This window comes from Moschus berezovskii, chromosome 26 (genome assembly GCF_049115385.1).
Source record: "Moschus berezovskii isolate FMDL1 chromosome 26, NW_MosBer_1.0, whole genome shotgun sequence".
Taxonomy (NCBI): Eukaryota; Metazoa; Chordata; class Mammalia; order Artiodactyla; family Moschidae; genus Moschus; species Moschus berezovskii.
The window spans coordinates 5,916,605-5,931,416 of NC_142485.1; the positions used below are offsets into that span (position 1 = coordinate 5,916,605).

Genomic DNA, 14,812 nt, shown 5'->3' on the forward strand with positions numbered 1-14,812 from the left:
TCAACTTCTGTCATCCATATTTCACTATTATTTATTATGTTCTTTATTCTAATACACTGAGTAGATTTTCTTCTTTATCATCAGGTCCTTTTAATTTCATTTAACCTTTCCATTTAATAAATTTAACATTCCAAAATAGGTTCTGGTCGGTTTCACAGGTAATGGAAGTGGGCTTACTTTCCTGTCAGTTGGTGGCAAGAACATCATGGAGAAGAAAAAATACGTTTGAATCCAGTGTCCAGGTTTTCATCCCATCATGTCAGGCAGTTTAACCCCCTCTGTCTCCGTCCCCGTCCCTCCCTCTTTCCTTTTCTCTCATACACACCATTTGTAATTCATGACTATTTTTCATTACCTCTCATGTTTTCCGTTCCGTTCCGTTCCATCGCTCAGTCGTGTCCGACTCTTTGCGACCCTGTGGACTGTACCCTACCAGGCTTCTCCGTCCATGGGATTCTCCAGGCAAGAATACTGGAGTGGGTTACCGTTTCCTTCTCCAGGGGATCTTCCCGACCCAGGATCGAACCCGGGTCTCCCGCATTGGAGGCAGACGCTTTAACCTCTGAGCCACCAGGGAAGCCCATTAGTAAAGAAAAAAATAGAAGCAAAATTTGCAAAATATCAACTTTTGCGGAGAATTGATTGTAGGTACATGTCTTGAGTTATGTCATTCTCTGTTCTTTCTTTTTTTAATTGGAATACAGTTGATTTACAATATTGTGTTAGTTTCGGGAGTACAGCAAAGCAGTGGTTCTGTTATCCGCGTACCCCGTGTTTTCTGACTCCTCGCCCATGTAGGTTGTTGTAGAATATTGAGCAGAGTTCCCTGTGCTGCACAGGGCGTCCTTGTTGGCTCTCTGTCTTCTGCATAGTGGTGTGTATGTTAACCCCAGGCTCCTGATTGTCCCTCCCCCACCTCACTGTGCTCGTGCTTAGTCGCTCAGACATGTCCTGACTCTTTGCCACACCATGTAGCCCACCAGGTGCCTCTGTCCATGGGATTCTCCAGGCGAGAATACTGGAGTGGGTTGCCATGCCCTCCTCCAGGGGAGCTTCCCAACCCAGGGATCAAACCCAGGTCTCCCACGTTGCAGGCGGGTTCTTTACCATCTGAGCCACCAGAGAAGCTCACAACCACTTTTAATGATAAAATATTAAGGTATTACCTCCTTGATTGCTCTACTAACATTGGTTCATTACACTTATGAATCTCTTTTTAGTCAACTTATAGAAGCATAATTTAAACAAGTTAAAATTTTCCCATTTTGAGTGCACTGTTTGTTTTTACATGGTGATACCTGTGTAACCAATTAAGATATAGAATATTTTCATTACTCCAGATGTTTCCCTCATGTCCTTAGAAGTCAGTCTCCCACTCTTAACTCCAAGTAATCACTGATTTTTGTCACTTATAAATTAATTACCTGATCCAGTATTTCATTTAAATACAGTCATACAGTATGCTGTGTTTGTGCTTTGTTTCTTTACCTAAACATAATGTTTTTGATATTTATCCATATCAGTAGTAATTCTCTTTTTATCAAAAAGTAATATTCCATTGTATGGATATACCCCAATATATTTATCCATTCATCTATTATTCCATGAATAAAGCTGCTGTAAGCACTTTTATTTCTATCTTTTGTAAATATATGATTTTATTTCTCTTGAGTTAATACCTACAAATTGCATTGCTGGGCCAGGTAGCAAGTATACTTGACAAACACTGATTAATAACTTTAATAAACTCTCATACCTATTTTAATCTGAATTCTTCAGTGTTACAGACAACTGAATACTGTCTTAGATTCTCTAATTTCTCATTTAAGTCCTGCCTCCCTGCTAGGTCAAACTCTCAGATAATAGGAGTCAATGTTGTCATTTATTTCTTTTTTAACTTAGACAACTTAATGCAGGGCTCTGTTGGATAGTATGCACTTTATTAACAACACCCCGCTGAACACAATGAGCCCGAGTTTTAGTTCTCTTTGAGATGAATTTGCAAACTTAAGCTTCACTGAGGGTTTCAGGCAAACATGATAACAATGAACTCCACCTTTCCCTTCTGAGTGAATCTGTGGCCCTGTGGGCCCTGCTGGATCTTCCTGAGACCCTTGTTGGGACTATCAGGAAATAGGTTCTAATGTTCCACTGGGGAAGCTTAGTTAAAGAAAGCAGGGCTAGGTTGGCTGTTACTGTCTTTACCACTTGGAGAGACTCTACCTAAAAATAAAGCAATCACAAATTATACTGTATGATATACTTGAAAGTTACTAAGAGAGGAAATCTTAAAAATTCTTACCACACACACACAAAGATGGTCACTATGTGAGTTGATGGATGTATTAGCTAACTTTATTGTCATAATCATTTTGCAATATATACATATACCAAATCATCACCTTCTATACCTTAAATTTATACCATGTGATATGTCCATTATATCTCAATAAAGCTGGGAAAAAAATAAAGCCATCACAGAAGAAAGAGACAAATTTGTGACAAGTTGAGACACGGATCAGAGCATGTTATCAGAAAAGCAGTACTGACCTCTAAGCTTTTCATGGCTTGTGCCAATTTGAAATGAGTTTTATAACTTGTTATTGCAATGATACTCTATAGGACATTGCACCTCACGAATACCAGCTCCAAAGTAGCCATTCACTGTATAAAACGTGAGTGTAAGCCAAGATATCTTCCTTGGAACATAGTATCTTGACCTCAACATCAAGGGTAATATCTTGCCAATCTTCTTTAGACTCATCGGAAGTTTAGAAAAATGATAAAGGCACTGTATTTACATCTTTATATACCTAAAATCATCCCTGTAATTGAATTGGGGGTGGCTACTCAATGTTGAAAAATATCAGAAAGTAATGTTTCTTACAAAGAACGGAAATTAAGACCCATGGGAAAAAGCATTTAAACCTTTCTGCTCTAGGACACATAATTGCAGTTATCCTACAGAGAGCACCATTAGCAATGAGCAGTGTTGTTCTTGTATGCTTTTTGGCTTGAATTTGCCAAGTGATTGCCTCAATTATCTGCTTCCCATTGGCCATGGAATCTTGGCCATGACTTTTATTTTTGTTTCTTGATTGATCACAGCTTAGTGACCTCACAGTCAAATCCTCATTTCAATGTTAATGTGTTAGTAAGACTCACATCATAAACTTTCATCACTATTGTGATCGATACATTATTCTTCTGTCAGTTTATGCTGAACGATCCTATTCAGAACAACTGGTTTTGAAGCAGTGTATTTTGGGGAAAGAAAAGCTTTCTTCCTTGAGGCTGTAATAATTACATGTTGCCATAGTGACATGGGACAGATAGAGTAGATTTTTTTCTCAGGTGCTTTTTGCTTTCCAGGAAGATTCCCATCAGATCTGGTAGCTAGCAGTGCTAGGCATCTCCCCAGGCAAAGGAAATCCTGTCCTACTATCAGATCCCCTGTTCTGATGGGAGGAGTACTCAGTGCATTTTCACTGGTGATAGTAACCTCAGGACCATCTCAGCCAATCTAAGTAAAGGCAGCAAAGTTAGAGCTTGGTCATCCAATGGGAGATACCATTTTATGCCCTAACTCTACAGTGTCTGGGAGGAGTAGGAAATTTTAGGGCCTCCAAACACCCTCATTTGATTTATTCAGATTGGGTAAGTATTTGCGAAACATCAACTTTTACATAGGTCTCATTTCAGTTTCAGAGACTATTCACACGTCAACGGCATGCACAAATCTCAGAATCATTATGTTGAGTGAAGGGAAGTAGAGTCTCTGGGTGCAAATGGAATGATTCCACGTATGTGAAGTAAGTGCGTAGCTGGAGGCACCACTCATTTCTCACCATCCTCTACTCTGTAACCTGAGAAGTGGTGCCGAGTACAGACATGACTCTCATCGCCGTAAATTATTTTTACCTTTGCTAAACTTCACTGCAAGGAGTTCCAACCAGTCCATCCTAAAGGAAGTCAGTCCTGAATGTTCATTGGAAAGACTGATGCTGAAGCTGAAACGCCAGTACTTTGGCCACCTGATGCGAAGAGCAGACTCACTGGAAAAGACCCTGATGCTGGGAAAGATTGAAGGCAGGAGGAGAAGGGGACGACAGAGGGTGAGATGGTTTGGTGGCAACACTGACTCAATGGACACGAGTTTGAGCAAGCTCTGGGAGATGTTGAAGGACAGGGAAGCCTGGCGGGCTGCAGTTCATGGGGTCGAAAAGAGTAGGGCACGACTGAGGGACTGAACAGCAACAAATTTCATATAGATGGAGTCAGTCCATTCAGCTCTGCACTTACTTGGTGCGAAGCCTCAGGTAAACTTCAGTCCTTTCGTCTGTAAAGTGAAGAGCCCTGCAGCTCTAATTTCCAGAATATTATCTAGAAAAGTCCTCTCTATCCATTCCTTCCAGACGGTAGGACTGACTGAAAGGAAGGACTGACTTTCTGCATGACTGTAAACGTACAAAAAATGTGAACAGAAAAACAGATGTGTTCCTCTTTTGACCTGTATTCTACCCATGAGAAAATTGAGACCAGGAGTGAGCTGATGATTTGCCTAGGTTCATGGTGGGAGTTCACATTTTATCTGAACAGAACCGTGATTTTATTTTTTGTATGTTTTGTGTTTTTGTAAGATTTTCACCATGTGTATTCTTAGTCACTCAGTCGTGTCCGACTCGTTGTGACCCCATGGACTGTAGCCCACCAGCCTCCTCTGTCCATGGAATTCTCCAGGCAAGAATACTGGAGTGGGTTGCCAATCTCTTTCTGGGGGAATCTTCCCAACCCAGGGATCGAGCCCAGGTCTCCTGTGTTGCAGGCAGATTCTTTACTGTCTTGGAAAGAGCCTAACTCTTTGTATTCAGTACACTAGGGGAAAACAAAACAAAAATGAAAAAATGTATTCCTCACATTCAGTTCTGTCTATCTGCACACTTAGATTTTACAGAGAGGAATAGCAAGGAATTTTTGCTTTTTGCCCTGGGAAAAGCCAAGAGAGGCTGTCCAGCTCACGAGGTTGCCACTCAATCAACTGTGATCCGAGATATCTGCTATGTAGACGGACCCTATAGGTGCTTTTCTTTAAAGAGGTAAAAAATGTGACATAGCAGCTTTCAGTCTGTGAAGTAGTTCTAGATAAACACCCTCCAGACAAATTATCTCCCATCTTGCTAAAAACAGATTCTAATTCAATTGGTCTGAAGTGAGGCTTGTCTGTTTGCAGTTCTAACAAATTCCAAGATAGTGATGACATTGCTGGCCCTTAGACCACATTTTGAGTAGCGAAAGTGAGGTTATTAAAGCCGAAATTGAATCTGCAATGTACCTCAGGTGTCAAACTTAAGAGGTGAGGTGAAATCAAACCCCATGATCATGTGTCTCTGTAGAGTCTCTGGGCTTCCCTTGGGGCTCAGCTGGCAAGGAATCTGCCTGCAATGCAGGAGATCTGAGTTCGATCCCTGGGTTGGGAAGATCCCCTGGAGAAGGAAATGGCAACCCACTTCAGTATTCTGGACTGGAGAATTCCATGGACTGTAGAGTCCATGAGGTCACAAAGAGTTGGGCATGACTGAGTGAATTTCACTTCACATAACAAGAAAGAGGGCGTATAAATAAATATAAGCTTGTGGAACTGGGGAGAAGATTTGTTGTAGCTGTTTATTCTGATAGGTCGTCTAGAGTTACCTGAATTCTAGTAACAGGTTCCATTTCTATGGCTCTGTTTCTATGTACCAAGCTTTAGGTTACTGTCTTTCTAATTTCCAATCTGGAAGTTACTCTTCTAATCAAAGATATATTTGTAAAGTGGGAAACTGTAAAATGAAATAGTGACCTGCAAAAAGGTTTGATGACTGCAACACGCACAGTCATGATCGTCTGTTGACATTATACCCATCCTCTTAAACGGCCCTCAGTAATCTCTGTTTCCTGGTATTCCCACCACTGGACAGTCCTCTTCCACAGCAGGTGGGGCTGACCTGTGAAACCAGCAAGAAGATGGTGTGTAACTTCCAAAGACAGACCGTAAGGGGCATCCTGGCTTTGCCTTGTTTGCTCTTGGACTGTTCATCCTGGCAGAAGCCAGCCACCTTGTGAAGATTCTCAGGCAGCCTACGTAGCCACACAGGATGAACTCAGGCCTTCTGCCAACAGCCATGGAGGGAGAGGATTATTCAAGAAGCAGATCCTTCAGCACCAGGATTTTGAAGCACACAGGAAATAATACAGTGTTTGGAATGAGGGAGATGAAAAGACATATGCACCCCAATGTTCATAGCAGCACTATTGACAATAGCCAAGGCATGGAAGCAATCTAAACATACATCAACAGAAGGGTAGATAAAGAAGATGCAGCACACACGTATGTATAATGGAATATTACTCAGTCCTTTAAGAGGAATGACGTGCTGCCATTTGCAGCAACTTGGATGGACCTAGAGATTATCAAACTAAGTAAAGTAAGTCAGACACAGGATATCACTTATACATGGAAAGTAAAAAGAATGATATAAATAAACTTATGCACAAAACAGAAATAGTCTCACAGATTTCAGAAAACAAACTTATGGTTACCAAAGGGAAAAGGTAGAGGGGGATAAATTAGGAGACTGGAATTAACATACACACTCTACTATATATAGAGAGAGCCAATAAGGACCTACTGTATAGCACATGGAATTCTACCTAATATTCTGAATAACTTACATGGGAAAAGAAAAAAAAAATGGATATATGCATTTGTATAGCTGAATCTTACCAGGTGGCTCAGTGGTAAAGAATCCGCCTGCCAAGCAGGAGACGCAGGTTTGATCTCTGGATTGGGACTATCCCCTGGAGGAGGAAATGGAAACCCACTTCAACATTCTTGCCTGGGAAATCCCAAGGATAGAGAAGCCTGTTGGGCTACAGTCCATAGGGTCACAAAAGAGTTGGACTTGACTTAACGACTAAACAACAATGTAACTGAATCACTGTGCTATATGCCTGAAATGAACTCAACATTGTAAATCTACTATACTCCAATAAAATGAAATAAAAATTTTAAAACAAGGAAAAAGGGAGACACTCTGTATCTGGCATAAATGACTTGATTTAGAAAGGTAAACTCTATAATAAGTCAAAAAATGTGATTTGAATATAATCACATCCTATTTCAATCAATTCTAAGAGTTCTTATTTCACGGTTATCAGGTTCCAATCCCAAGGAAATAGACTTTTCACTGGAGAAAGCAAGATGAAAATGTAAAATTATAAATTGGGACATTTACATTATGTTAATGAATAAAACCAGTAAGTTATGTGATCTATTGTTAGGTTATGTTCTATGTTTAGGAATATCTTAATGAAGCCTGAGGCTGAGAATGTATCTGAAGAAACAGGGAAGAACAGAAATGAATTATTTTGAATTATTGATAGGACTTCATGATAAATTGAATTGATATATAAAGAAGGAAGGAAAAAAGATGCCTTTAAGAATTTGTGCCTATCTGGTTGAAGAATAATGACACATACCATTGAATAAAATAGATTCATGGGAAGATAGGCCAGGATTTTAGAGATGAGGAAGAGGACATGGGTTTTATTTTGAGATGTATTGAGTTTTGCATAAGAAACCCTGGGAGAAAATGATTGCTTCTTGGTCTTTACTGTCTTCTTGTACTACATATTGGTGACACATTTTCTCTCATTTTTAAACCCTATCCCTGAAAAACAGAGATAGCCAATGTATGTATATGCTTATTTATAAAAGCAACTTCAAGCAACAGTCTTAGCACTATGTCCAACACTGAGAGACAGGGGTGGTCTCAGATCCATCTTTCCCCCAGACCGCACCACAGTTCCCCAGTGGGAGTACACTGACCCCTGCACCGCTTTCTTCATACTGGCTCTTGGGCCCTTGAGGTCTGGAATTAGTGCTTGGAAATGAGAAAGTTTTTGGCTAGATGTTTTTTGACAGGAGCTTAATGGAGTGTCTGTCTCTTGGTTGGTACTTGGTAGTTTGTAGCTTTGAACAATTAGAATCCAGTGCTTTGGGGTTGGGGTTTCATACATAGCAGAGTAGTCTCCACTCTGCAATCTATCGAAAATCAGCTCTCAGCACAAAGGTTGGTTAAAAAAATTTTTTAATAAAAAAATAAAAATAAAACACCAGTTTTTTTCACTAAAAGCAACAACAGCAAAAGAAATCCAGTGCTGTTAAATTCACCAGAAATGGTAGGGCTTTGGAAAATCTATCAATGCTGCCAAACTTGGAGAAGATTGATGTGTGAAACTGAATGCCAGAGTATTAGCTGACTGATGGGCATACATAATTTTAATAGTTGGAATTTAGTAAGCGATATTGTTACTTTTCAGACTTTTTTTAGTTGTCAAGTTCTTTTGTGCTCACAGCACTTGCCCTGATGATTTCCAGAATCATGGTTTGTCTTTCATTAGCTGCATTTTTAGAGTGTCTTCCCAGTGAAATTTTAGAAAGATAAACTTATAAAAAGTTTAGAAAGATAATGTAATAGAAAACATATTTACAAATAACATTTTTGAGCTGGGTGACTTTGATAGAGATGACTTCTTTAACTCTTCTATTTTATAATGATAGCTTCTAGCCTTCTTCTTAGTGTGTAGAGTTTTTCCATCTTAATAAGAAAGGGGTCTAAATGAAAAAAATATGGCTAAACAAAGAGCTTAATTATAATTACTGTATAGCATGACATGTAAACAAACCTATGATAGATGCTTAGCAAATTGGAGGAATTTAACTCGACAATCAACTTCAAGCAATTTACTTCAAAGACATTTGAGGCTAATTGGCTAATTATATGTTGCCTGAGGTGGAAAATATTTCCTTTGGCTGACTTATTGATTTATTGCCTTTTAACAGAAAATTATGCTGATATAATTACAAAGAAGGGTTAAAAAGCTAATAACTTCAGATCTGAGGTTGTCCGTAATGACACAGAATGACGGATGGTCTACCAGAAGCAACTGCCCATGAATCTTTAGCCAGAAACTTGAAATGCCATGTAAATATTTGGGGGGAGGGAGAGTTGAAATACTCTGAACAGTTTTTCTTTCTGCATCAAGTGCTGTTAAAATAGCTAAATGGTATTGTAATTGGACCCACGGTATAGCAGTCACTTATGACCTGTAGTCTTAAATTTTGTTCACTTATCGTTTTCTGGATTATTAATTTTTTAAAAACAAAATTCCTGTTATGCTAATATGTTCATCAGTGAAGTACTGTGCCACAAGCTTCTTCAGAAACCATTTTTTTTTTAAGTCAGGGTGGGGGTCGTGAGAAGGAATATCCTCAGTGTGTCAACCTCAGGAATCCTGAGAAGTCAAGGAGGATCCCAGGTATCCATATGAACCGCTGTCCCAGACCTGCCAGTGCAGGAGTTATCAGAGTAATGCGGGCTGTATGGGGCGTGGGGAGAATGGAGACATGGGTATGTACGGCTAATCCCTTCAGGGTTCACCCAAAACCATCACAACAGTGGTAATTGGCTATCCTCCAACACAAAATGTTTCTGGCGTTAAAAAAAGAAAAGAAAGAAATGTGGGGCCTTATGATTGGAAACACACAAGTTGGTTTTAAGACTTTTGTGTAAATTCCTTGAGATGGGAAAGGCTACCTAGTATGGGTACTGTTTTGAGACATAAAACCAGAACAAATGTGTGGTGGCTATTCACTATTTATAATAGGTTTTGGTCCTCGTTTCATCCCTGAATGACTGCCACACTCAGAATCAGGGTTCTTTGCCCTGGGAGCAATGAGCTGGGCTTGTAGGTCAAGCTCTGTGAGCTCTTGGGTGGCGTTGGAGCCCAAGGTTAGGAGAGCTCATTAGTAACACCAGACCGTCTGTTAACCGAATGGCGCTAGGTTGTGGGGCAGAGGTGGCGGGCAGCACACTCTCTTAGTTGCTGGTAGCAGGTACCAGGGACCTGAGAAGGCCATCAGGAGCAGCTTAACTAACCTCTGGGCATTGGGGGTAAGACTAAGTAATGTTTGAGACCTAAATATTTTGTTTTGAGGAAAAGAGTCCTATTTTTTATTATCTTGTCTCTACTAAGAAGAAGATGGGGGTCTTTGCGACCCCATGGATGGTAGGCCACCAGGCTCCTCTGTCCATGGGATTCTCCAGGCAAGAATACTGGAATGGGTTGCCATTTCCTTCTCCAGGGGATCTTCCCCACCCAGGGATCGAACCCGGGTCTCCTGCATTACAGGCAGACGCTTTACCATCTGAGCCACCAGGGAAGCCCAAGAAGATAGGAATCACCTACCATTCCACCACCCTTCCAAAGACATAATGACAAGCAATCTACAAGTGTATAAACTCTTTCTTAAAGAATTTATTGGAGTAAAGTTGATTTACAATGTTGTGTTACTTTCAGCTGTATAGCTAAGTGAATCAGTTATACATATGCATATATCCAGTTTTCAGATTCTTTTCTCATAAAAGGTTATCACAGAATATTAGGAAGACTTTTCTGTGCTATATAGTAGGTCCTTAATAGTTATTTGCTTTATATATAATAGTGTGTATATGTTAACCCCAAGTTCCTAATTTATTCCTTACCACTATCTTTCCCCTTTGGTAACTATATATTAGTTTTCTATGTCTGTGAGTCTGTTTCTGTTTTGTAAATAAGTTCATTTGTATCATTTTAGGTTCTCAGTTCAGTTCAGTCCAGTCACTCACTCGTGTCCGACTCTTTGTGACCCCATGAACCGCAGCACACCAGGCCTCCCTGTCCATCACCGATTCCCGGAGTCCACGCAAACTCATGTCCATTGAATCGGTGATGCCTTCCAACCATCTTATCTTCTGTCGTCTCCTTCTCCTCCCGCCCTCAATCTTTCCCAGCATCAGGGTCTTTTCAAATGAGTCAGCTCTTCGCATCAGGTGGCCAAAGTATTGGAGTTTCAGCTTCAACATCAATCCTCCCAATGAACACTCAGGACTGATTTCCTTTAGAATGGACTGGTTGGATCTCCTTGCAGTCCAAGGCACTCTCAAGAGTCTTCTCCAACACCACAGTTCAAAAGCATCAATTCTTCGGTGCTCAGCTTTCTTTATAGTCCAACTCTCTCATCCATACATAACTACTGGAAAAACCACATCTTTGACTAGGTGGACCTTTGTTGGCAAAGTAGTGTCTCTGCTTTTTAATATGCTGTCTAGGTTGGTCATAACTGTTCTTCCCAGGAGCAAGTGTCTTTTAGTTTCATGGCTGCAGTCACCATCTGCAGTGATTTTGGAGCCCCAAAGAATAGTCTGTCACCATTTCCATTGCTTCCCCATCTGTTTGCCACGAAGTGATGGAACTGGATGCCATGATCTTGGTTTTCTGAATGTTGAGTATTAAGCCAACTTTTCCACTCTCCTCTTTCACTTTCATCAAGAGGCTCTTTATTTCTTCTTTGCTTTCTGCCATAAGGGTAGTGTCATCTGGTTATCGATATTTCTCGTGGCAATTTTGATTCCAGCTTGTGCTGGAAAATACCTACTTCACTTAGTAGGTATATATACTCTTAAAAGTGTTTCTTGCTCACTCATTTATTATTTCCCTTCTATTTTTGAAATTGAAGGTATATAATTAATTTCTTTCCATATCATTACTTATTCTTCCATAACATAATTGTTGTTGTTCAGTCACCCTGTCATGTCCGACTCTTTGCAACCCCATGGACTGCAGCGTGCCAGGCTTCCCTGTCCCTCACCATCTCCTAAAGTTTGCTGAAGTTCGTGTCCATTGCACGTGTTCGTGTCCAACCACCTCATCCTCTGTCGCCCCCTTCTCTTCTTACCTTCAGTTTTTCCCAGCATCAGGGACTTTTCCAATGAGTTGGCTGTTCACATCAGATGACCAAAATACTGGAGCTTTAGCTTCAGCATCAGTCCTTCCAATGAGTATTCAGGGTTGATTTCCCTTACTGGCTATTTAATGTTTAGTTGTAAGATTTCACTAATTTCGGTAATTAAGGTCATTGCCAAAAATATTTTCGCTGTAACCTATATCCTTGTTTTGTTTTCTTGTGGATAAAAATGATGCCCTAAAACATCTTCAGCTCTTGGGCTCATTGGCCTTTATTTTCTTGATTCTCACCGTCTGTTGTGCGGACCAGGAGTGCCCTTAGGTCTTCTTTACATTCCTGCTGGCCTCCTTCAGGCCTCCCCTCCACTTAGTTTAGAAAACTAGCCTCAGTGCTCTAACCAGAGGATGAACACTAGAAGCAGTTTGGGTATTAATGAGAACTGGGGGCGGCTGGGGATGAGGGGATAGGACTGGCCTTTTTTTTTCTCCTCAGTTCCTTGTTCTTCTAACAGTGATGCATGAACCAGAAGCACGGGCGGCCCCTGAAGGCTGATTGAAAATACAGAATCTCAGGCCCCACCCAAACCTGCTGGAACAGAATCTACATTTAGGACATGTAGTGATTCACAGGCAGGTGAAATTCTGAGAAGTACTGCTTTAGTTGATCACTATTACTTTCCCTTTGGTTTTTCCTACAGCAGCGATTTCCAAATTTGTCTTCATGTTGGAATCACCAGGGAAGCTTTCAGAAATGCTCCTGTGGCATCTCCCCTTCAACCCCACCCCCCCCAACCCCATGGTTGTGATTTAGTTGGTCTGGGGTGTGGCTTGGGCATTGAAAACTTGAAAGATGTCCAGATTCGAATGTGCTGCCAACTTTAGGGAACACTGTCCTATACCTTCTGAATTGATTCTGTCTTTGAATTTTTTTCCCAGAGACCTATCCTACCCTGTTTGGGGTTGTCATTTTCTCTACATGTCAGTTCTATTCCATTTGCTTCCCATCTTCCAGAAATTCCTATAAAATTTTGTTCCGTTAATGGTATGTGTTTCTTTTTTTTTTTCTTTAATTCTGTGATATATTTAAACTTTGTGTTTTAACTCTTTCCAGGGGAAAGTAGAATTCACGTAGTGGAGTGGCATGTTGGTTATGTATCAGGATGTCTTTTATTCCATTTTCTCTGCTGCTCCTTCTTCTTTCTGGCATGAACAGAGTCCTTCACATCCAGCCTAGCTGTACCATTTTCCACCTCTTGTTTTCAGCTCTTGGTCTAACTTTGATTCTTCAGTTTCTCTGTTGGTGTTCCCAAGACTGCAGTTGCAATGGGGGTTCTGAACAGGCCTCAGTGACGTTTGGGGCCAGAGAATTACTGTCCATGAGCGGCTGTCAAGTGTCTGTGAGCAGCTGTCAAGTGTCCAGCAGCAGCCCCAGCCCTGACTCCCTCGGTGCCGCCCCTACTCTGCTTGTGACAGAAGTAGTTTAAGGATTGCCAAATGCCCCATAGGGCCAACCATGCCCTCAGGTGAAGACCCCTAAGTTGCAAGATTGACAGGAGTTTCCCATGGTCAGTGGTGTAGCAAGTACATTTAAAAACATTGTTTCTGTGTAACTGTCTTTACTGTCTTCATGACAGGTACTATTTTTTCCCATCAATTTTATTTCATATATTAATGTTCTGGGATGGTCTTGAGTTCATAAAATTTTATTCTTTACTATTAAGATGGTTCAACTCATATGGAATGAAGTGGGATGTAATTACTGACTTTGTAATTTCTTTCCATATAAAGAAATTCCAATCTTTGGATTGGAAGACATAGTTGTGTCTGACTCTTTGTGACCCTTTGGACTGTAGCCCACCAGGCTCCTCTGTCCATGGGATTCTCCCAACAACAATACTGGAGTGAGTTGCCATTTCCGCCTCCAGGGGATCTTCCCGACCCAGGGATCAGACCTGCATCTCCTGTAGTTCCTGCATTGCAGGCAGATTCTTGACCTGCTGAGTCGTTGGGGAAGCCCCATAATGTATATACGTGTATGTGTATGTGTGGGGGTTCCCCAGTGGCTCAGTGGGTCAAGAATCTGCAATGCAGGAATTGCAGGAGACGCGGGTTTGATCCCTGGGTCAGGAAGGTCCCCTGCCGGAGGGCAAGGCAATTCACTCCAGTATTCTTGTCGGGAGAGTGCCACGGACAGAAGAGCCTGGCGGGCTACAGTCCAAAGGGTCACAAAGAGACACGACTGAAGCAACTTAGCACACACACATGCACTTGTATACATATATAGAGAGTCAGAGAAAGATTATAGAGCTCATAGCCAAAGGGTCCTGATACTGAGATAGGAAAAATGATGGTTCCATTGTTATGGTAGGGAAGGAATTATGGCTAAAAGTACCTTACCTTGGGAAACAAGAACACTTCCCCTTCTAGCCCCAGGGCTAAGTTGCGGAGATTCCATCTTTTTAATAGTCTTTCTGAGGTGACAAGAGTATACATCTGCATGTGTCTTGCATTTCATACCAGTGAACCTAGTTCAGCAAATACTTTCTTAAATACTCACAGCTATAATGAACTAAAGGCCCTACATGAACACATTCTGAAAGTGTATAAAAGAAATATAAATAGAAGCCCACATACCCAGCTTCCTTTCTGATGGGATTTGCTGGAGATAAGATACATCCTAAATCTTCAGGGCACAGGGCTCACACAGTAGTGTTCATGGAGATGAATGATTCAGTGTCTCCAAAGGGCATCTCATCTGAGGTACAAAACTGTATTTCTTGAAGCAACACTGGTTCATGCTGATGGTCTTCCATTCAGCTGAAGAAAATTGCACAACAGCAAGGAGTGTCTGGGGCAGATTTGCAACTGGAAGCTACATTGCTCCTCAGATGAGGGAGGCTTTTGCTCAGTATAGAATAAAGTGGCTTCTGTTTGGCTTTGCATTTCTCAAGCCAATGTTAGGGCACTTGGTTCTTCCCACCTTGAG

General features: G+C 41.1%; 1 non-coding gene across 1 annotated transcript; it reads right to left on the bottom strand.

Annotated features, from left to right (window-relative positions):
• Positions 1 to 10,192: 10,192 nt before the first annotated feature.
• TRNAY-GUA (transfer RNA tyrosine (anticodon GUA)) lies at positions 10,193 to 10,264 on the bottom strand. Its single transcript has one exon. It is a non-coding gene; the product is annotated as a tRNA-Tyr (tRNA).
• Positions 10,265 to 14,812: the final 4,548 nt, after the last annotated feature.